The following is a 23,682-nucleotide window of genomic DNA, read 5'->3' as shown; positions in this document are numbered from 1 at the left end:
TCTTGCTTTTGAGTTGTATGATGTCTTTATATACTTTAGATATTAGCTTCTTTCAGTTATATGGTTTGCAATTACATTCTCACATTCAGTAGATTACCTTTTTATTTTGCTGATGCTTTCTTTTACTGTGCAGAAGCTTTTTAGTTTGATGTAGTACCACTTGTTTATTTTTGCTTTTGTTGCTTTTGCTTTCGGTATCAGATTCAAAGAATCATCACCAAGACCTATGTCAAGGAGCTTGCTGCTGGGTGCCTGGGTGGCTCAGTTGGTTAAGCAACTGCATTGGGCTCAGGTCATGACTCTGGAGTCCCAGCATGGAGTCCTGCATTGGGCTCCCTGCTGAGCAGGGAGTCTACTTCTCCCTCTGCCTACTCCCCTCTCAAGTTCATTCTCTCTCAAATAAATAAATAAAATCTTTAAAAAAAAAAAAAGGGAGCTTGGGGTGCCTGGGTGGCTGTCATTAAGCGTCTGACTTTGGCTCACTTCATGAGCCCAGGATCCTGGGATCGAGCCCGGCATCAGGCTCCCTGCTCGGCGGGAAGCCTCTTCTCCCTCTCCCACTCCCCCTGCTTGTGTTCCCTCTCTTGCTCTGTCTCTCTCTGTCAAATAAGTAAATAAAATCTTTAAAAAAATAAAAGGAGCTTACTGCCTGTTTTCTTCTAGGAGTTTTATAGATGTAGACCTTACATTTGTCTTTGATCCATTTTGAGTTAATTTTTGTATATGATATAAGATAGTGGACCAGTTTTATTCTTTGGCATGTAGTGGTCAAATTTTTCCAGCACCATTTATTGAGGAGACCCTCTTTTCCCCATTATATATTCTTGCCTTCTTTGTTATAAATTAATTGAGCTTATATGTGTGGGTTTATTTCTACACTCTATCCTGTTCTGTTGATCTATATGTATGTTTTTATGCCAATACCATACTGTTTTAATTATTATAGTTTATTAATATAGTTTGAAATCAGGGGGTGTGGTACCTCCAGCTTTGTTCTTCTTTCTCAAGACTACTTTGTCTATTTGAGGTCTTCTTATGGTTCCATACAAATTTTAGGAATTTTTAGTGTTTCTGTGAAAAATCCCATTAGAATTTTGATAGGCATTGCACTGAATCTGTAGCTTGCTTTGGGTACTATGGAAAATTTAACAATAATAGTTCTTCCAATGCATAAGGATAAAATATCTTTCCATTTATTTGTGTCTTCTTCAATTTCTTTCATCCATGCCTTGTAGTTTCCAATATATAGGTCTTTCACCTCCTTAGTTAAATTTATTCCTAGATATTTTATCATTTTTGATGCAATTATAAATGAACTCGTTTTCTTAATTTCTCCTTCTGATAGTTGATTAGTTCATTATAAAGACACACAATAGATTTTTGTGTATTGATTTGGTAACCTGCAACTTTACTCAATGAGTTTATTAGTTCCAACAGTTGTTTGATGGAGTCTTTAGGGTTTTCTATATATATCATGTCATCTGCAAATAGTGACAGTTTTACTTCTTTCTTTCCAATTTGGATGCCTTTTTTTCTGTTTCTTATCTAACTGCTGTGGCTAGAACTTCCAATATTATGTTGAATAAAAGTGGTAAGAGTGGACATTCTTGTACTGTTCCTGATCTTGGAGGAAAAGCTACCAGCTCTTCACTGTTGAATAGTATGAGGTTAGCTGTGGTTTATATATGGCCTTTATTATTTTGAGATGCATTCACTCCAAACCCACTGTTTTGAGAATTTTTATCATAAATGGATTATTTTGTCAAATGCTTTTTCTACATCTATTAAGATAATCATATTGTTTTTATCCTTCATTTTGTTAATGTGTCGTATCACGCTGAGTGATTTATGTATGTTGAACAATCCTTGCATCCCTGGAATAAATCCTACTTGATCATGGTGAATGATCTTTTTAATGTATTGCTGAGTTTGGTTTGCTGTTGAGGATTTTTGCATCTATGGTTATCAAGAATATTGGCCTCTAAGTTTTTTGGTGGCATCCTTGTCTGGTTTTGGTATCAAGGTAATGCTAGCCTTGTAAAATGTGTTTAGAGGAGATCCTCCCTCCTCTATTTTTTGGAAGACTTTGGAAAAGAGTGGTATTAATTATTTGAATGTTTATTAGAATTCACCAATGAAGCCATCTGGTCCTGAACTTTTATTTGTTGGGAGAATTTTGATTATTTATTTAATCTCTTTATGAGTAAATGGTCTGTTCACGTTTCCTATTTCATCACGATTCAGTCTCTGTAGATTGTATGTTTCTGGGAATTTTTACATTTCTTTTATGTTCTCTAATTCGTTGGCATATAACCATTTATTGTAATCTCATGATCCTTTGTATTTCTGCAGTACTATTTATAACATCTCCTTCATTTCTGATTTTATTTATGTGACTCTTCTCTTTTTTCCTTGGTGAGTCAAGCTAAAGGTTTCTCAATTTTGTTTATCTTTTCAAAGAACTTGCTCTTAATTTCATTGAAATTTCTTAATTGACACTGATTTTTTATTTAAATTCGATTAGCCAAAGTATAGTACATCATTAGTTTTTTTGTTGTTGTTTTTTTTTAAGATTTTATTTATTTATTTGACAGACAGAGATTACAAGTAGGCAGAGAGGCAGTCAGAGAGAGGAGGAAGCAGGCTCCCTGCCAGGCAGAGAGCCCGATGTGGGGCTCGATCCCAGGACCCTGGGATCATGACCTGAGTCGAAGGCAGAGGCTTTAACCCACTGAGCCACCCAGGTGCCCCACATCATTAGTTTTTGATATAATGTTCAATGACTTATTAGCTGGGTAATAATATACTCATTGAATTTCCTTTCTTTCTTTTCTTTCTTTTCTTTTTTCTTTTTTTTTTTTTTTTTTTTTTTTTTTTAGTTTCTATGTCATTTATTTCCACTCTGATCTTTGTTATTTCCTTCCTTCTACTAACTTTGAAGTTGCTCTTTTTCTTCTTTTGTCAGTTCCTTGAGGTGTAAACTTAGGGTGGTTTTTTTTTTTTTCAGACTTTTCTTGTATCTTGAGATAGGCTTCCATTGCTATGAACTTCCCTCAGGACTGCTTTTGCTGCATCCTATAAATTTTGGTATGTTACATTTCCATTTCTCATTTGTCTCAAGGTATTTTTTATTTTAAAAATTGTTTTGACCTATGGTTGTTCAGTAGCATGTTGTTTAATCTCCACATATTTAGGAATTTTCCAGGTTTCTTTTCATGTAATTAATTTCTAGTTTTATACCATTGTGGTTGGAAAAGATGCTTCATATGATTTCAATCCTCAAATTTTTTAATGCTTGATTTATGGTCTAACATATGATCTATCTTAGAAAATGTCCCATGTGCACTTCAGGGCAATGTGTCTTCTGTTGCTCTTGGATGGAATGTTCTATAAATATCTGTTAAGTCCATCTTGTCTAACATGTTGTTTAAAGCTGATGTTTCCTTATTGATATTCTGTCTGGGTGGTCTGTCCACTGATGTAAGTGGGGTATTAAAGAGCCCCATTATTATTGTATTGGTCTCTATTTTTCCCTTCATATCTATTAATATTTGCTTTATAAATTTAGGTGCTCTTGTGTATCATAAATATCTGCAAATGTTATATCCTCTTGTTGGATTGACCCCTTTATAATTATGTAACACTTTTCTTTGTCTTATTACAGTTTTTGTTTTAAAGTCCCTTTTTTCTGATGTAAGTATTGCTCTTCTAGCTTTCTTTTGGTTTCCATTTGCATGGAGTATTTTCTTCCATCACTTCACTTTCAGTCTCCGTGTGTCCTTATATTAAAAGTGAGTCTCTTGTAGGCAGCATATAGATGAGGTTTATTTTTATCCATTCAGCCACTCTGTGTCTTTTGATTAGAGAATTTAGTCCATTTACATTTAAAATAATTATTGATAGGCACATGTCTATTGTCATTTTGTTAATTAGTTTCTAGCTGTTTTGTTCTAGCTGTTCCTTTCTTTTTAGTCCATTTACATTTAAAATAATTATTGATAGGCACATGTCTATTGTCATTTTGTTAATTAGTTTCTAGCTGTTTTGTTCTAGCTGTTCCTTTCTTTTTTACATTCTCTCTTCCTTTGTGGTTTTAATGACTTTCTTTAGTGGTATGCTTATGATCCCTTTTCTTTAACTTTGTGTGTCTTCTATAGGTTTTTGCTTTGAGGTTACCATGTGACTTATATATAATGACATATCCATAATAGCCTACTTTAAGTTATTAACAACTTACATTTGAACCCATGCTAAAGCTCATCATTTTTACTCTCCCGCCCACAATGTTTTATATTTTTGATGTCACATTTTACATCTTTTTATCTTTTGTGTCCCTTAACTAATTTGTTACTATGATAGTTATTTTTACTACTTTTGTTTTTTTAATCTTCATATTAGCTTTGTAAGTAATTAATCCACCACTTTTATTATGTAATTCCTTCTTTAGTGAGTTTTTTTCCATACATATGCCCTTTCTTTTCAGCTTAAAGAAGTCCCTTAACATTTTTTGTAAGGTCAGTTTAGTGGTGGTGAACTCCCTTAATTTTTGCTTGTCTGGAAAATGTTTTATCTCTCCTTCAGTTCTGAATAATAAATTTACCAGGTGAATATCCTTAGTTAAAAGATTTTTTTCTTTCAACATTTTTTTAAGTAATCTTTATGCCCAACATGTGCTTGAACTCACCACCCCAAGATCAAGAGTTGTATGCTCTTCTGACTGAGCCAGGCAGGCACCCCTCTTTCAGCACTTTGAATATATTGTGTCACTCCCTTCTGGCCTGCAAAGTTTGTGCTGATAGTCTACTGAGAGTTTTATGGGTGGTCCCTTGTACATAACAAGTTGTTTTTCTTTTGTTGCTTTTAAGATTATTTCCTTCTCTTTAAGTTTTGACATTTTAATTATGAGTCTTGATGTGGGTCTCTTTGAGTTCATCTTATTTTGAATTCTCTGCACTTCCAGATGGATGTCTATTTCCTTCCCCAAGTTAGAGAAGTTTTCAGCCATTATTTCTGCAAATAAGATTTCTTCCCCTTTCTCTCTCTTCTCCTTCTAGGACCCTAATAATGAGAATGTTAGTCTGTTTGATGTTGTCCCATAAGTCCCTTAAGCTATCTTCACCTTTTTCATTCTTTTATTTTTACTCTGATTGGGTGAGTTCTGCTGCTTTGTCTTTAAGTTGAACGATTTTTTTCTTGGTTTCTTCTAATCTGTTGCTGAACCCTTCTAGTGTATTCTCAGTTCAGTTAATTTTGTCCTTCAGATTTGAGACTTCTGTTTGGCACCTTATATCTTCCATTTCTTTGTTGAAGTTCTAACGTGTTTATCCATTCTTCTCCCAGTTCAGTGATCATCTTTATGACCATTACTTTGAACTCTTTATCATGTAAATTACTCATTTCCACTTCATTGATTTTTTTAAAGATTTTATTTATTTATTTGACAGACAGAAATCACAAGTAGACAGAGAGGCAGGCAGAGAGGCAGTCAGAGAGAGAGGAGGAAGCAGGCTCCCTGCTGAGCAGAGAGCCCGATGCAGGGCTTGATCCCAGGACCCTGGGATCATGACCTGAGCAGAAGGCAGAGGCTTTAACCCACTGAGCCACTCAGGCGCCCCTTCATTAATATTTTTTTCCAGAGGTTTTATCTTGTTTTCTCATTTGGAGCATATTCTTTTGTTTCTTCATTTTGCTTGACTCTCTGTTGGTTTCTCTATAGCAAATGAAACAACCACCTCTCCCAGTTTTGAAGCAGTAACCTTGTATAGGAGATGAACCTTTTCTTTCAGCCCTATCCCAGCTCTTGAACTGTGCTTGTCCATGCAGCCTGTTATGTTTTTAATAGTTCCCAGTAGTTGAGGATGTGCCAAGACCTGTCAGGGTCCTAAGGCAGAGGACCTCAGCACCTAGATTCAGACTGACAGGAAGCCTGACCCTCAGGCAGCAGCTTTTAAACATTTGCAAGTATATGCTGTCCTGAGGTGCTACAAGTGTAAGACCTCCTATCCACCAGAGCTAGGCAATTTTGAGATCTCCCTGGGTGGCAATCATAAAACTTGGGGATCCAAGTGGGGTATATGCTTGTTTCTGATAACAGCAAGCCAGAGCAATGTAGAGGAAGAGTGTCAAGATGCCTTCTACACCCTGCATTCCTTGAGAGCTGCTCTATACGTCATTAAATGTATGCCAAACCTGAAGACTCCCACTCAGTCTGAAGCTCCAGGACAAACAAAGTGACCTTCTTCACAGAAAAACGAGGGGTGTGCCTCAGTCCACTCTCTGTGCAGTGCCTTGGGGTGAGTACAGTCCTGTGGGACCCAAAGACATTATCCTCACTGGCCACCAAAGCCAAGCAATGTACAGTTGTCCCCTGGCAGCAGTCACAAAAACTGGGCACTAGAGAGGGCTATGAACTCCTTTCTGAATGACATTGATTATTACAATCCCATGTAACCTGGAATACAAGCTCCCCTAACCCCCAGAGCCAGGTAATCAAGAGGTATCTCCTGGGAAGCAGCCACAAAAATCAAATCACCAGACATGTGTAAAGGGAGCATGGCAAAGGGAGAATGCAAAGATGGTACACACCAGTCTCCATTCCTGGAGAGTATCCTAGCAGTCCTAGATGTGTGTTAAGTTAGATGCTTATCCCTCAGATCAGTTTTAATATAAGCAGGTGAACCTCCTTCACTTTAAGTCTGGGCACAATCTGTTGCCTCTGACTTGGGCCCTGGGGCAAGCAAATCTGACTGTACAATTTTTTTAAGAAACATTTCTCAGATTGCTACCATCTTGTAGGTCTTGTGACACAAGCCCCATTGGTAAAGAGAGCACATGATGTGATGAGCCTGGGTGTTATACATAACTGATGAACCATTGAACACTATATCTGAAATGAATGGTGTACTATATGTTGGCTAATTGAATTTAAATAAAAATAAATATATAAAAATGAAATTTCAAAAATTAAAATTAAAAAATTAAATGTTTGGAGGTTCATTTCTCAAGTGCATGTCTTAAAAGGTGGGATACCAAAGTGGAGTTTGAGCCCTTTACCCTTCAGGGAGAAGCTCTGGGTTTTGAGTTCCCTTCCAATTGTGGGTTACTGTGCTAAGGGTGAGATTTATAGCAAGGTTGTGTCCCAGCATCTCCTACCCACATTGATATGGCTTTCTTCTCATTTTCCCAATGTGTAGTAATCATTCAGCCAGACATTAGGATTTTCTAGAGGAAATTTTTCCATTTGTAGTTGTCAATTCAGTGTGTCCAGGAGAGGTGAGTTCAGGATCTTCCTACATAGCCATCTTGAACCAGAACCCTGCCATGAGTATTGATTTTTAGATTACAAACAAATTGTATTGAGTAGGCAAATTGCCAAATAAGGAACCTACAGATAATGAGGCTCAATTATGAGAGAAAATAATGGAGGAGAACGGACATCCAAACCTACCTTGGCACATTTGAGCTAAGCTGGATTAGAGGGAGGGGTAAAAAAAAAGATTCCAGCATAGGAAACAGCATGTGCACAGACTTTAAAACAAAGATAATTTATGTGTGCCTTAGAGATAAAAAGACTATGTGGTTTGAGTGTAATGAACAGGGGAAAGAATGTTAGGTGATAAAGCTAGAGAGAAAGGTAGGAACTTGTAAAAAACAAAATGCACTGGATAACTAAGGAGATGATTTTTAAGATTATTTATTTGAGAGAGAAAGATTGAGAGAGAGCACAAGTGGGGTGGGAAGAGGGAGAAGCAGACCTCCCCAGTGAGCAGGGAGCCCAAAGCGGGGCTCCATCCCAGTATCCTGGAATCATGACCTGAGCCAAAGGCAGGCACTTAACTGACTGAGCCAGGGGCATGTGGGTGGCTCAGTGGGTTGAGCCTCTGCCTTTGGCTCAGGTCATGATCTCAGGGTCCTGGGATTGAGCCCCACATTGGACTCTGCTCAGCGGGGAGTCTGCTTTCCTCTCTTTCTGCCTGCCTCTCTGCCTACTTGTGATCTCTTCTGTCAAATAAATAAATAAATAAATTTTAACTGACTGAGCCACCCAGGCATCCCTAAGATGATTTTATTCAGGCTATTACAATAGGGAACATGTTCATTAGTGAGAAATATTTCCCAGAAAATGAAGGAAACACAAGGTTTTTATTAAAAAGGAGTCTGAGGAAGGATGGAGATAGATCTTAAAAGGATACAAGATTTCTTATTCACTTCTTTCCAGGAGCACAGGGCTCAGATAAAATTCAACATCATTAGTTCCCCATTTTGTTCAAGATAAATAAATATTATTTATCACTGACCAACTCAGAGGCAACCACAAACCTCCCAAGTAGGGTACAGCAGAGTCTGAGAAATAGTCTCTCAAGGGCTCTTGTTGGCATTGTTCTACAAAACCATTAAACCACCTGTTGAGAAGTGGTGGCAAAAATTAGCTGTTTTAGTGTCCTAAAGATTAGGCATCTTGAAAGAGGGATGAATAAAGTAAAATAGAAAAATATTAATATAAAAATTTATATAAAAGTAAAGATCCAGGAGTTGAATCCTGAGGGTAACCAGCCTGGTAGATTCCAAGAGATCAGTGGAGGAAATTCCTGGTTATGTACACCACCTGAGTTTTTTGAAACTAGAATGTTACTACTCTTGGTGATGTTGCCCATAGTCTTGGTTACTTCTCCTATACAGGCATACATGACCCCAACATTTCACTCAACTTCCCAGTAGTCCGGGCAGCAGCTTGTTTAAGGAGAAAACTGATTCTTGCATGGTCTGTAGCAGGGATATGTTCTTTTAAGTTTGCATCAAATCATTAGTCTTTAGCTTTCATGGCTGCTTTGGAACCTAGAGAAAAGTGCACATAACAAGGCAAGCTATAGTACCAATAGGAGTCTAGGCTATCACGTTTTAGTTCTCTATCCAATTCAAGAGAAGGGAGAAAAATTGGAAAGTTAATTTGCAGGGTTAGAGTAAGATACTGAAGGAAACTGTAAGGCTTGAAAATATGGTCAAGATTAGCAATTTGGGCAAAGTAACAGTATCTAGTCCAATTTGCAGATAGGTATAAAAACTGCTTTTCCATGGTTGGGAAGGAAGTCAATTAAATCTCCACCAGACAAGACAGTTGTCTTGCACTTTACAAAGAGTTGCAAAGTAGCTCAAAGACAATGAACAAGACTATAAAGATGTGCTATAGTTCTCTATTGAAACATAAAATTTATCTCTACCATCTCTCCCTTTGGATGAAAGAGAATCTCAAAGAAAGATTATTCTTGATCACACAAATAGGCTGGTCTCATTAGATTTGACCTAATTACTTACATAGCTGCAGCAAGAATAAAAATAAATAATTATAGGCCTTCTTAAGTTTACTTTGCTGGAAGTTTTCATATAGAATCTCAGATTAGATTTTTAAAAGTTCCTGACTGGGTATCCAATTCAGATTTCACCTTACTACCTATAAATTTGGACAATTTCTGCTCTTTTCAAGTTTCCCAAGATATTCCAGGGTCCCTGACCTGCCTAGAAGCAACTTTCCTTACTCATCTGGAAGGCTGGGAACCCTATAAACCAGGTACCAGGCAAGAATTCCCAAGAGGGCTGTGTAAGCATTGGCTCCATAAAGTCAGTCTAATTCCTGAAAAGCACCTGGTCAGATCTGATTCAATAAGCATCATTTTCAAATATGACATCTGGCAAGGCCTTGGCTGCATAACCAGTGTTTCCATATGTAGTTGTCAACTCAGTGTGTCCAGGACAACAAATTCTTTCTTTCCAAGTTTTTATTTAAATTCCAGTTAGTTAGCATACAGTGTAATATTAGTTTCAGGTCTAGAATTTGGTGATTCATCACTTACATACAACACCCAGTGCTCTCATCACAAGTGCCCTCCTTAATACCCATCACTTACATTAACCGATCTCCCTTCTCACCTCCCCTTCAGTAATCCTCAGTTTGTTCTCTATAGTTAAGTCTGTTTCCTGGTTTGCCTCTCTTTCCCCCCACCACGTTCATCTGTTTTGTTTCTTAAATTCTACATATGAGTGAAATTAAGGAATTTGTCTTTCACTGACTGACTTAGTTTGCTTAGCATAATACTCTGTAGCTCCAACCACACCATTACAAATGGCAATAATTCATTTTTGATAGCTGAGTAATATACCACTGTGTGTGTGTGTGTATATATATATATGTGTGTGTGTATATATCACACACATAAATGTGAGATAGATCTCACATCTTCTTTGTGCATTCGTCAGTCAGTGGACATCTAGGCTCTTTCCATAATATGACTATCATTGATAATGCTACTATAAACATCAGGGCTCATGAGGGTGCCAGGGTGAAGTAGTCAGTTAAGAACCTAGCTCTTGGTTTTGGCTTGGGTCATGATCTCAGTGTCATGAGATCAAGCCCCATGTGGGGCTCCATGCTCAGCATGTAGTCTGTTTGAGATTCTCTCTCCTCCTTCTTCCCCTCCACTTGTGCTCTCTCTAAAATAAATAAATAAATCTTATGAGAAACATCAAGGTTCATGTATCCCTTTGAATCAGTATTTTGTATTCTTTGGGTAAATACCTAGCATTGCAATTGCTGGATCATAGGGTAGTTCTGCTTTTCACTTTTTGAGGAACCTCCACACTGTTTTCCAGAGTGGCTGCTGGTGTGTTCCCACCAACAGTGTCAGAGGATTTCTCCTTTCCCCACATTCTCGCCAACACCTGTTCTTTCCTGTGTTAATTTTAGCCATTCTGACTGGTGTGCGGTGATATCTTTGATTTGTATTTCCCTGGTGATGAGTGACGTTGAACATCTTTTCATGTGCCTGTTAGGCATCTGTATGTCTTCTTTGGAAATTGTGACAAAGACAACAAATTCTTATCCAACCTATATAAATAATCATATTGCCATGAAAATTAAAATACCCAATAAAAGTTTCAGAATTCTGGAGTGGTTAAACAAGAAGAATAAGATATCATTTATAAATATTTCCTTTCTATTTATGAAAGCATGGTCTACTAAATTATCATGAGTTATAGATAAGTTAAGACAAAAGAGAACAGGGTTCCTTACATGCCCAGAAAACAAAACATTAAAACATGAGCAATACTCCAAACAAAACCCACAATTATCATTATCTTTCGTTTAGAGCTATATAATTCGTTCTTGTTTTATATAGTTTTACCTTAGTGATCCCATTGACCTATCTGTTTCTTGACCAGAGTTCTGAAAATCTAAACTTGATTCATTGGTATAGTCTCAAAGTTGTCCAAATGATGCCATCAGAACCCTATACCCAATAGTCCCTGACATAGTCCTTTTCAAAGAAACTTTGAGTCTTTTTTTGGAAGATAAAGCACTCTGGCCTATAGCTATTTGCAATGCTTTCAAGGAAGCATCAAAATAATACATAAAAAACTATCTGTAGATGATAAAAGACAATAGCTATGATTAAATTATTACTGATCATTTTCAAAAGTGAAAGATCTGATGAGAGTTCATTACATAAATAAAATAACTGTCAAAATAAAATAATAAAGTCAATTCAAAGTAAATTTTTAAACAAGATATCTACAAACATAATAATTAACCTATTTTAAAGAAGAGTAAACATTAAATCTAATTTATAAGAATGGAGTAACATAATCTTTCCAAAGGAAAAAACTTCAGATATAACATAATAATCCTAATACAATATCATGAAAATGTAAGCAAACATTAGACTATACCAGGAATATATCAAGAATATCAACTAAAGGGGAGCCTGGGTGGTTAAGTCAGTTAAGCATCTGACCCTTGGTTTCAGCTCAGGTCATGATCTCAGAATTGTGAGATGGAGCCCTACATTGGGCTCCTCACTCAGCAGGGAGTCTGCTGGAGATTCTCTCTCCTTTTCTCTCTGCCTTCCCCCACCCCACTCTCTCTCTCAAATAAATAAATAAATCTTTTAAAAAAGAGAATATCAACTAACGAGTTTCCACAAGGTCCTGAACATTTTATATTAATAAAACTCCATACGAAGGTGGTGTGACTACCCCCAATTAAAGACCACTGGCTTACATTTGTAACAAAATGGATGGACCTTGAGGGCATTAGGCGAAGTGAAATAAGCCAGAGAAATAAAAATACCATATCATTTCACTTATATTTGGAATCCAAAAAACAAAACAAATGAACAAACAGAAGCAGAAGCAGATCCATAAATACAAAACACAAACTGGTGGTTGCCCAAGGGGAGGAGGTGGGGGGATGGCCAAAATGGGTGAAGGGAAATGGGAGGTACAGGTTTCCAGTTATAGAATGAGTAAGTCACAGAGATGAAAGTCACAGCATAGAAAAAATATAGTCTATGGTATTGTAATAGCATCATATGGTAACAGATGGTAGCTACACTTGTGATGAGCATAGTACAACAAACAGAGTAGTCAAATCATTATGTTGTACACCTGAAACTGTGTTTCAACTATACTTCAATTTAAAAAAAAAAACTCTCTAAAGGGGTGCCTGGATGGCTCAGTCCGTTCAGCGTCCAGCTCTTAGTTTCTGCTCAAGTCATGACCTCATGGGTAGTGGGATGGAGCCCTGAGTTGGACTCCATGCTCAGCACAGAGTCTGCCTGTCCCTCTCTCTCTCCTTCTCTCCTTCCTCCTCCTCCTCCTCCTCCTCCTCCTCTTCCTCCTTCTCTGTCTCTCTCTCATAAATAAATAAAGCTTTTTAAAAACCCACTGGCTTAGAAGAAGCTAGACTCAAATTAAATAAGCAAAGTTGTGACCAAGGTAACATTTTATTTTATTTTATTTTTAAATATTTTTTTATTTTATTTATTTGACAGAGAGAGATCACGAGTAGACAGAGAGGCAGGCAGAGAGAGAGAGGGAAGCAGGCTCCCCGCTGAGCAGAGAGCCCGAGGCGGGACTCGATCCCAGGACCCTGAGATCATGACCTGAGCCGAAGGCAGCGGCTTAACCCACTGAGCCACCCAGGCGCCCCACCAAGGTAACATTTTAAAAAATAACTGAAATTATGACATTATGACTGATAATACTATATCTTTGAGTTCTATTATCTGGTAAAGCAACACTAGGACTCTGACAAATAGAAAGTTTTCATGGACAGTGAGGGCATTGACAATTCTCTGGGAACTTCCCATACAGCATATAATTTATGAAATATTTATATCAATAACTTTTTACCTATACCACTTCAACCTAGGAAAGGCTGAAATCTTCCCTGCTTTTAACCACTCTGCTCATGCAACTCATCAAGAATAATATATCAAACAAATCTAATAATCTCTAGTAGTTCTATTTCTACAAGATAAAAGAACAAATCCTTTATTTGTTTTTAATTTTCCACAGGCCCTCTGGGAAATCTGAAAGACAGTTGTAGGTGCAAAAGATACTTAGGATTAGATCTGGGTAAGCCAAAATATCTAAAGTTGTCAGGATGTTTGAACATTTGATTAATACAGAATCATAGATGAATGGATAAAGAAGAAGTGGTATATTTATACAATGGAATACTATGCAGCCATCAAAAGAAATGAAATCTTGCCATTTGCGATGAAGTGGATGGAACTAGAGGGTATTGGGCTGAGCAAAGTAAGTCAATCAGAGAAAGAAAATTATCATATGATCTCCCTGATATGAGGAAGTTGAGAGGCAACATGGGGGGTTTGGGGGGTAGGGAAGGAAAAAATGAAACAAGATGGGATCGGGAGGGAGACAAAACATAAGAAACTCTTAATCTCACAAAACAAACTGAGGGTTGCTGGGGGGAAGAGGGTAGGGAGAGGGTGGTTGGGTTATGGACATTGGGGAAGGTATGTGCTATGGTGAGTGCTGTGAAGTGTGTAAACCTGGTGATTCACAGACCTGTACCCCTGGGGCTAATAATACATTATATGTTAATAAAAAATAAAAATTTTTTAAGTAAAAGATAGGATCATGGATTACTGAAAAACAATACTTGACTATCTATTTGACCAATTTAACAATAGAAGATTTGAAAAGTAACATGATTATAAAGAATCATAGCTCTTTCCTAAGTAAGAAGACTTTCTTTTCTTAAATAATCAAGGACATAAAGTCAATATAAACCATAGAAGGTTATTCTAGCAAGATGCAGAACCTTTGTCTCCTAGGCAAATGACTCAGAAAGTAAAGAATAATCTTTTACAAGCTCTTATTAAGAGCAGACCAATAATCCAAGAAAAATCAAACATTTTAACAGAGAAAAAAATCCAATTCTAGTTTTACATCAGTATAATAGTTGACACTAAAGCTTTTTGAAAATCTTATAAATAAGCACATCAAGCTTTAGCCAGCCTTGAACACAACAAATTAAACTCTCTTTCCACAAAACTTCTACAATTTTTATACCCATATATAACCCTTACAGTACAACTTTTAAAAATGGTAAAAATAGGGGTACCTGGGTGGCTCAGTCATTAAGCATCTGCCTTCAGTTCAGGTCATGATCCCAGGGTCCTGGGATAAAACCCTGGATCAGGCTCCCTACTCAGCGGGAAGTCTTCTTCCTCTCCCACTCCTCCTGCTTGTGTTCCCTCTCTCGCTGTGTCTCTCTCTCTCTGTCAAATAAATAAATAAAATATTTTTTTTTAATTTTAAAAATTTAAAAAATAAAATGGTAAAAATAAACACATTTATTAATAGACCTAACTATATATAGTCTCTGTAGCATATAAAAATGAGATGCAAAGTATATAAACTTAAAATTATGCTTAATAATTAATATTTCAGTATTCTATCTTAGAAATTATCTAAGACATATAATGAATATCCATGAATCAACTCTATTTAGTATCAGTCCAATGTTTTAAGTTACCTAAATAACTTGGAAATTATCTTCAAGCTGACATGCTACAAAACATAATTACTCTTGAAATTAATGATGTTATTTGGTTAAACACAAATTTATATTTTTCCTAATCTTAAACCTTTAGTAGAAGTATTGGTAGCTCATTTGATCAATAAACTTGTATAAATTTAGGAAGAATATACCCAAGTAGAATAAAAATGTATGCTTATAGTACATTCAACACTGATAAATCCAAAAAAGCACAGTTGTTTCATTAAATGAAAATATTAAACTACTGTCATCTGCTAGATTTTCCTAAATTAGGTGAACTTGAATTCTTAAAATATTTGAATTGTTTTCCATAAGAACACTTTTGTTTAGCACATTATGAGTATCCAATACAATGCAATTTTCTTAATTTTGGGGAATTTTAAGAACATTCAATTTATATAAACATTTATTTCTAAGCCAATCAGAATAAAGCTCCTTTCAAGAAATTTTAAAATATAATTTGGTAATACCATCCAAAGGTAGAAAAATATTACACACTCACACAGTGAAAGATAGAGGTCTTTCTGAATTATATATAAACATACAGACAGACACAGATAGAAAGACAACTTGTAACTTTAATTCTAAAATTTCAGCATAAGTCAAATGTAAACACAGAATTTAAAAACTCACTGATCCATATCAAAAAGCTGTTCTCTTCCCTATGGGCATGGAATTCTTAATTGATCTGAACTCAAAATAGACAGAAAATACTGATCAGATAACTGTCTTCTTTCACCCAATGGAGACAAGATGTCTATAAACCATGACTCTATTTACAGAGATCACTGAATGGTCAGGTCATGAAACCAAAAGAAGCCAGCACCAGAAATCAAGCAAGTACTCAAAAATAATCAAATCCTTACAGTTCTAGTGGTGGACAAGACTCTGGAACAAAGAATTTGGAGCTGGACTCACTGTTGGGTCCATAGATCACAGGTCAGAAGAGGAACACAAAGAGTTTGGAGAGGCCTTGTTCCCTGGGTGGAATAAATATGGATCTGATGGTGGAGTGCAATCCCATCTGAGTAGAAAGCAAGACGGAGTCATTCATGTCAAGCAGTGACTTATGTCAAGCAGCGATGTAAGCAGCCAAGGGCATTGGACTAAGACCAAATATTGCCAAAACCAGCACAGACTGACAACACCCTGAACTGCAAGCAGCAGAACCAGGGGGTGGTCTGCAAAGGCCCAAGACTGATTAAACTCCTTTAAAAAGGGAGAATTTTTACAGCAAACTGTCAGACTCTCCAAACGCTGACCTTTTCACATCTGACCACATCAAAAAGTCAACTGTCACCAACTGATTCATCTCTGAACGTAACAGAGACTCTCCACTGCTTAAACACAATAAGCAGCACCTGCTGAGAGCTGACCTAGACCAGACTGAGGCCTCAGCTCAACTGCACACACAAGGACTGACTTTGCGTTAGGTTTGTTAATGCTTTACCCCTCATTGTATCTTGTTTGTTGTATGACTTTGTTTTGTGCTTTATATGAAGCATATTTGTGTGTGCTGTATATGAAGCCCAGTTAAATGCATAAGGAAATGTCATTGAGTTTGGAATCCTGAACTTGCTTTATAATTATGTTAACCTTACTTTATGATTGAATAAAGCTGACATTATGGAAAGACACGACTAGTGTGTATGCCTTCATAGCATGCTTGCAGCAATGCCAAGACCATGAAGGACAAAATGCAATGCACAATTAAAGAGATGATTTTATTCAGACTATTGCAATAGGGAGAGTGCTCATGAATAAGAAATATATCAAAGAAGAGGGAACAAACTTGGAGGGGGTCTTATCTATTTGAGTCATTCAGAAAGGGAGGAGGTAGGTCTGGTGTTATAATGATCCAAGATGGTCTTAGGGTAAGGATTTTTTTTAGAAGCACAGGGCTCAAGATAAAGTTCAACATTGCCAGGTCAAGCCATGCAGCATCTTGCTGACCATTATAAAGATGTTTGCCTTTATCCCAAGAATAACAGGAAGTCATTGAGGGTTTAAGTAGAACCATGTCAGGGTCACATAACCTCAGACAGTCTGGCTCTATCCTCCCCTGTCCTCTTCCAGAATATCCCTTCCCTCAATGCTTCCTGTTCAGGTCTTCACAAGATGCTAGATTCTGGGCTCCCTATTGCTGTGATCCCTCTGCCTGGAAGGATGCCCAGTGATGACCTCACGCTGCCTCTCTCAGGCTTTTTGACTATTTCAGGCCCTACTCTTCTTCTGGTCTTCCATCCCCTGCAACAGAATCTCCCCATAAGACCTATCCAATGATGATCAGTGTTAAAAGTCCAGGGATCACAAATTGGCCTACAGGAGCCAGACAGGTAGTCTAAATGAGAAAAGTACACAAGGCATAACACACACAGTAAGAAAATAGGGGAGTGTGGAAAACTGGAAAGTACAGATCCTGCCCAAATGTAGCAGACACTACTCACAATAATTGTTATCAAGCAGGTACCTTACCCAGTGTTATATGATCCTATTATTTTCAGTTTCTGAATTTTTAAATGTGGGCAACCAATGTAAAATTTTGTTTTTGTTTTGGTTTTTCTTGCAAAATGTTTTAAAACAATTTTCAAGTCACATAAAATGTGAATGCTGGATTTGGCCTTCAGATTCCCACTTGGCAACTTCTATTCTTATCCCCAAAGAGATTCTGCCCCTTTCAACCAGCTCCCCACACCCCATCAGCCAACAGAGTTCCAAGCCCCTGTTCTGGCACTCTGGGCCCAACAAAGAATTAACTTACAATCCCACCGCACTGAAAGTAAATCACCTGCCAGTCACCTCTTGGCCCATGAACACATTTAGCATCTACATTACATATTGAGGCAGCCCCACTAAAAGAAATAGGTTTGTCTGAGTCTGAGTCACAGAGAAAGCGTGTGATTCCAATACACATACAAGTGGAGCCTTCATCAGTGTTCCTGGCAGGGGCTGAGGTGTAGGGCAACCTAGTGGCCACTAACCCCACAAAGTCTGGGAAACAAGATATTTTCCAACTGAAGGGAAGTGAGGTTCAGCCCTTTCCCTCTTCATTCCTCCTCTGGAGAGGTGGGCAAGAGGCAGAGGAGTAGAAATGGCCAGCAAGCCCTGTGACACCAGCCACAAGACAACCAGCCTCTGGCCAAGTTCAGGTCCTCTGGTCCAACCTCTCCTGGATCACTTGCCCAAAATTTATACAAGGTCTCCACGTTCTGAGTGGAAAACCCTGAGACCCAGAGTGGCAACATATCATGTCCTCAGTATTTCAGATCTTAACACAATCAAGAGCAATGCTCCAAGAAACTGAGGTGTGGTTTATATTTACATATAAAGCAGGAAGGAAGAACAATTTCTTTTCAGAACCAAATCTTGCACTATAGAATACTGAAAAGAACAAAAGGACAAGGGCACCTGGGTGGCTCAGTTGGTTAAGTGACTGCCTTTGGCTCAGGTCATGATCCCAGGGCCCAGGAACAAGCTGAACATCAGGCTCCATGCTCAGTGGGGAGCCTGCTTCTCCCTCTCCTTCTGCTGCTCTGCCTGATTATGCTCTCTCGCTCTCTCTGTCAAATAAATAAATAAAAATCTTAAAAAAAGAAAAAAAGAACAAAATGACCAGTTCAGAGACTGCATATAGGGCATGCACACTCAAAATATATGTTCATGCCCACAGGCCATGCAGGGACATCCTTACCCCAGCCCTGCCCATACCTGCAAACTCAAACTACCCTCAGCCAGTACACCCCTCACCTTCCCCTCCTGGTCCTCAATACCCATGAAATTGTTGACATTGATATTTTAGGCACAAAATCTATTTCTGGTCAACATTAAGAGCACCAGAGGAATTTTTAACCAAGAGTCACATCTCTTTCCAAAGGAGTTTAACCCTGGACCCAGCAAAGACCCTAGGCTATTCTGTGAGCATGTGAAAAGCCTCAGGAGCTGCTTAGGCGGGCTAGCAGAAATAATCTTTCCAGGCTAATGGCTTTTCTGGAATCCAGGTCTGATCTCCAAGCCTGGTACAGAGCTCATCAGGCCTCCTGAATCAGTGTGACTCAAAACTTAGGACAGGCACTGATAAATCACTAGAGATTGGTTCTATGTGCTTTTGGAGGCCTCACAAGAGAGAATCCCCTGGGGCACCTAGGTGGCTCACTTGGTTAAGGGCTTGCCTTTGGCTTAGGTCATAATCCTGGGGTCCTGGGATCTGCTCAGTGGGGAGTCTACTTATGCCTCTCCCTCTGCCCCCCCAACCATGTGCTCTCACACTCTCCCAGGCCTGCTCTCTCTCAAATAAATAAATAAAATCTTAAAAATAAAGAACCCCCATGTGGCCCTAGATGCCTCAGGCATTTTCTGCAGGGGAACACAGTATAAATTGTGGCAGCAAGCCATTTGTAGACAAAAAGTGGGTGGCTCCCTACCAGGGCAGTTTGAGAAATGGCTTAAAAGGCCCCTTAACAACTACAAAATGCAGCCCTCCCTTGCCCAAGCACCTGGAATCTACCATTACTCATTCCTCCGAAGCAGGAAAAGCTCCCGGTTGAAACGTAAATATATCATCCAATTAACACCCATTAACACATTAGCATCGATTTCTTTTCCAGATTTGGTGATTAAACAGCCTAGAGAAGGGAAAATAGAGTCCTCAAGGGATGGTAAATAGGTTTAGGTAAAGGTCAACAAGGCTAGGGGGTGGGAAGAGACAAAAAGAAGCCAGCAAGTGGTTGAGCCCCACAATAACCCTGGTAAGTTGTGATTTTTTTTTTAAGTTTCAATTTAAATTCAAGTTAGTTAACATACAGTGTAATATTAGCTTCAGGTGTACAATGTAGTGATTCAACACTTCCATACAACACCTAGTGCTCATCACAATAACTGGTGCAAACCAGCTGCACCCAGGTTGAAAGGACTCCTCACGCCTCTCTTACAAGATAAGTTGTTCTTTTTCAAAGTTTTAATTTTAATTCTAGTTAGTTAACATACAATGTTATGCTAGTTTTGGGTGTGAAATATACTGATTCAGCAATTCAATATATTATCTGATGCTCATGACAAGTGCACTCCTCAATCTCCATCACCTATTTAACCCATCCCCCTACCTTACCTCTAATAACCATCAGTTTGTTTTCTCTAGGTTAGAGTCTATTTCTTGGTTTGCCTCTCTCTGTCTATCTCTCTCTCTCTCTTACCTTGGTAAATTGTTTATCCATCCTCCTCTTATGGACTTAAAGAGGTAAACTGACTTGCCCAAAGATAATCAATGGCTAAATTCAACAGTACATCAGCTGATCATTTGAGTTGAGTTCCAAAACATTTTCTGCACATCCGCTCTACTCAAACAATATGTTCTTTGTCCAGAATACTGAGATGTCAAGACATTGTCCTCATTCTCACCAAGTTCAGTCTACTATAGATAAGAGTCAGGAGATAGTGACACAACTGAACAGTATGATAAGGAAAATAGTAGGCACTGTGGAAACATAGAAAGGGGCACCTGACCCATATAAAATGTGGGGGTACAACAAAGTTGGAGAAGTCTTCCTGCAAGAACTAAACCTTGAGCCCAAATACTCTCATTCCAAACCCCATACTCTTTCCATACCCCGATGATAAATACCATGATGCTTTGACACTTTGGTTTTCCTAGACCACAGATAAGGTATAGCACACTCCAAGACCACAGCCCATTACTCCCAGGTTCTAAATCAGGTCCTTACAGCTGTGGCTGTCAGATAAGACAGGTTTCCAGGTCCTGCCTTCATAATCAGGGCCTCTGTGGACTTCCCACAACATTCCTTGTTCTTCCCCCTTTAACTTGCAGGGCAGTGCAAACGAGGGAGACCTGAGGAGTCTGGGATATGGTTGAAATTCAGGTTCTGCTTCATTGAGAAGCATTCATTTGCTCCTCTTCGGGGTGAATTAACTGAAAACAAACTTATTAAGTGTTAACTGTATGCCAGACAGTATGCTAAGCTTTTTATAGACATTATCTCATTTCATCCTCCAACAGCCTTATGCAATAGGTGCTATTAACACCTCCAGTTTACAGATGAGGAAATGGAGAGTTGGAGAAATCAATTGACTTGGCAAAGACTGTGATTCTAACTCAGGCCTCTGTAATGTGGTCTGCTACACCACTTTTCCTAGATTGTTGTAAGTTTTCCCTTCCCTGCTTCCCAGCTACCTCCATTCATTCATTCATTCATTCACTCATTCATTGGTGTTTATTAACCACCTACTCCCTTTAAGGCATAATACTTGAATATTCTGTAATTGAGATTCTAAGATACGTAAATCAAGAAATTTACCTTCCAGGATTTCGCAGAACATAGACTTGCTGATTTTTAGAACTGAAAGGTCACATTCATCCTATAATGAGGAAAGAGAAGCCCAGAGGGAACAAATGAGTCACCCAAAGTCACGTAGCTGGTTAATGGCTGAGCCAGGACCAAGATGGGTCTCCCTAAATTACTGGTTCTCAAACTTTGCATATCAGAAGAATCTTCTTTCAAACAAAGATCCCAGAGCCCCATTCCAAACTATACATTCTGAATCTGTGGAGGAAGTATCTGGGAATCTGTATTTAACAACGAGAAGCATATGCTCCTTAGACCACACAAAGAAACTGTTTACTGTGTTCAGATGCGTTATCTGTATCACTGAATGAGCACAATCAAATTCATTTACCCTGAAGTGAGAGAGAAGATCTAGACCTGATCAAAAGCAGGAAAGTACTGTGGATACAATCCACTGGGAGAGGTAAGACCAGTGCAAAGGAAACATTTGGGAAGGAACACATAACAGTACAGAAAGAATCAGCAAAATGCGTAGCAAAGACAGTAAGGCTACAACAGCCAGAGAAGGAGAAGGTCTCTGTGGGCCGAAGTGATCAGGAAGGCCTTTCTAGAGGAAGTGGGACATGGGTCCAGCATTGCAAGATAAGAAAGATTGGGTAGACAGGGAAAATGCATTCCAGAGGAGGGAAATACTTAGAGCAAAGGTACAAAGTGAAGATATGCAGGGTGTTTTCAGGAGACAGAGAAAAGGCCTGACCAATTCTGCCAGATTCTGGGGATATATGGTAGAGGACCAAACACAGCCAGGCCCTGCTCTCATGGAACATACATGGGACAAGGGGATGAAGAGGGGGGAATAAACAACCAAATAACCAAATGGTTATTTGAGGTAGTGATAGGTGCTATGATGACAATAAACAGTGATCTGGCTAGGTTTGGAAGGAGCTATCTAACTAGGGAAGTGAAGGACAGCTTAAGAGGCCATTTTTGCCATTAAATGAGGGTAGATGTAGGAGAGGAGTGGAGAATGACAGGAAAGACAGCTGTCGAGACCATAATTGGGGACTCTCCACCCTAGTTTATCTGTTCTCTTCTAAACTCAGATGAAAGACACATAGGGCAGCGTTGAGCCTGTTTTTTGTTTTGTTTTGTTTGTTTGTTTTGATCAAGATAGGGTAGGGTCTATCTCCACAGGCTTCCAGGGGTACAATCACCTGTGACTTGGCTCTGAAGAAGCAGCCTTTTGGCCAGCCTGGCAAAGCCAACACCAAGCCCCATTCCTGAGTGACTACCACCAGCCACCAAGCTTCAGGAGGTGTTAGGCTCATCAGAGCCCATCTCTTCCCTTCTCTGTAGAAGAGGCAGGTTTTGGCAAGCAGAAGCAATTGGGTTCCTTTATATCAAAACAGCAAAACACCAAAAAAGGTAATTGAGAGAACTCTATTCTTTACTATCCAAGCCAAATTGAAGTCCTACTGACACCCTATAACCGTATGCCTTCGCACTAAGTGGAAAATAAACTTCAAGCAGCCAGTTTAAAAAAAAAAAAAAAAGATGAGGGGTTTTAGAAAAAGGCAAAATGTGTTTCTGGGTCACTAGCTAAAATAATTTGGGGCCTAGCCTGACAGAATAGATTACATCTAAGGACACACTTTGCCTTAACATTGATGTCTTTCACTAAGTCCAAGTCCTCACACACTCTCTCTTTCCCCTTCAGATACCTAGCAGTTCCCAAACTGGTTCAGATTTCTCAACTCTGTGGGAACCATGGTCCCTAGAGCCAAGACCTGACCCACAAAAATTGCCCAGTACCCGTGGGCTTAGCCTAAAATGGCCCAAACACATGAGCAGACAGTTATCTCTCTCTTTTTTCTGAGGTCTGAGTCTATTGCTTTAGAGCCAGGGCCTGAGGTCCATGCTAGCAAAATGGTTCATTAAATTAAGTGGTCTTCCTTTTATCCCTCCTTTGCCTTCCCCCACAGTCACAAAACCCCTGCAGCAATAGGCATGACCTGTGTCTATGAATAGTCCATGGAAAAAAATAACAGCTTGGTGATTTGTCTGCAGGGCCCCAACATCCCCCTACCTATGCCTTTCTCTGCCCTTCAGGACAATCTCCCCCTGGCCAAATGTCCAGGACCTTCATGGTCCCTCCTTTTACCCCATCTCTTTCTCTCAGGAAATAATAGTAAAAATCCATTAATATTAAGATCAAAGTAAATAATGAGGCTTAAGGAGTATTTGAATTTTTTCACATGGAAGCCTCAAGTTTAATACTGCCTGAGATAATCTCAATAAACCTTAAAGTAGAAACATTAAAAATAAAAACTAATGATTTTTTTTTCTCATTAATGTAGGCAAGTTTCCATATTCCTCTGGCTTGAAGGCAAATGTAGTTCATAGCATAAAAGGGCTGCATTGTTTGCATTTATCATTTACCAAAAAATATATTTCACTTATCACAGAACAAACAAGTAGAGAAAAAAATTAAGAGAATTTAATAAATTGTATTTCTAATCCTAA

This window comes from Enhydra lutris, unplaced genomic scaffold, assembly GCF_002288905.1.
Source record: "Enhydra lutris kenyoni isolate GAN:26980312 unplaced genomic scaffold, ASM228890v2 scaffoldscaffold79, whole genome shotgun sequence".
NCBI classification, from domain to species: Eukaryota; Metazoa; Chordata; class Mammalia; order Carnivora; family Mustelidae; genus Enhydra; species Enhydra lutris.
The sequence above is the reverse complement of the archived record's forward strand: the minus strand, read 5'-3'. Positions refer to the sequence as shown.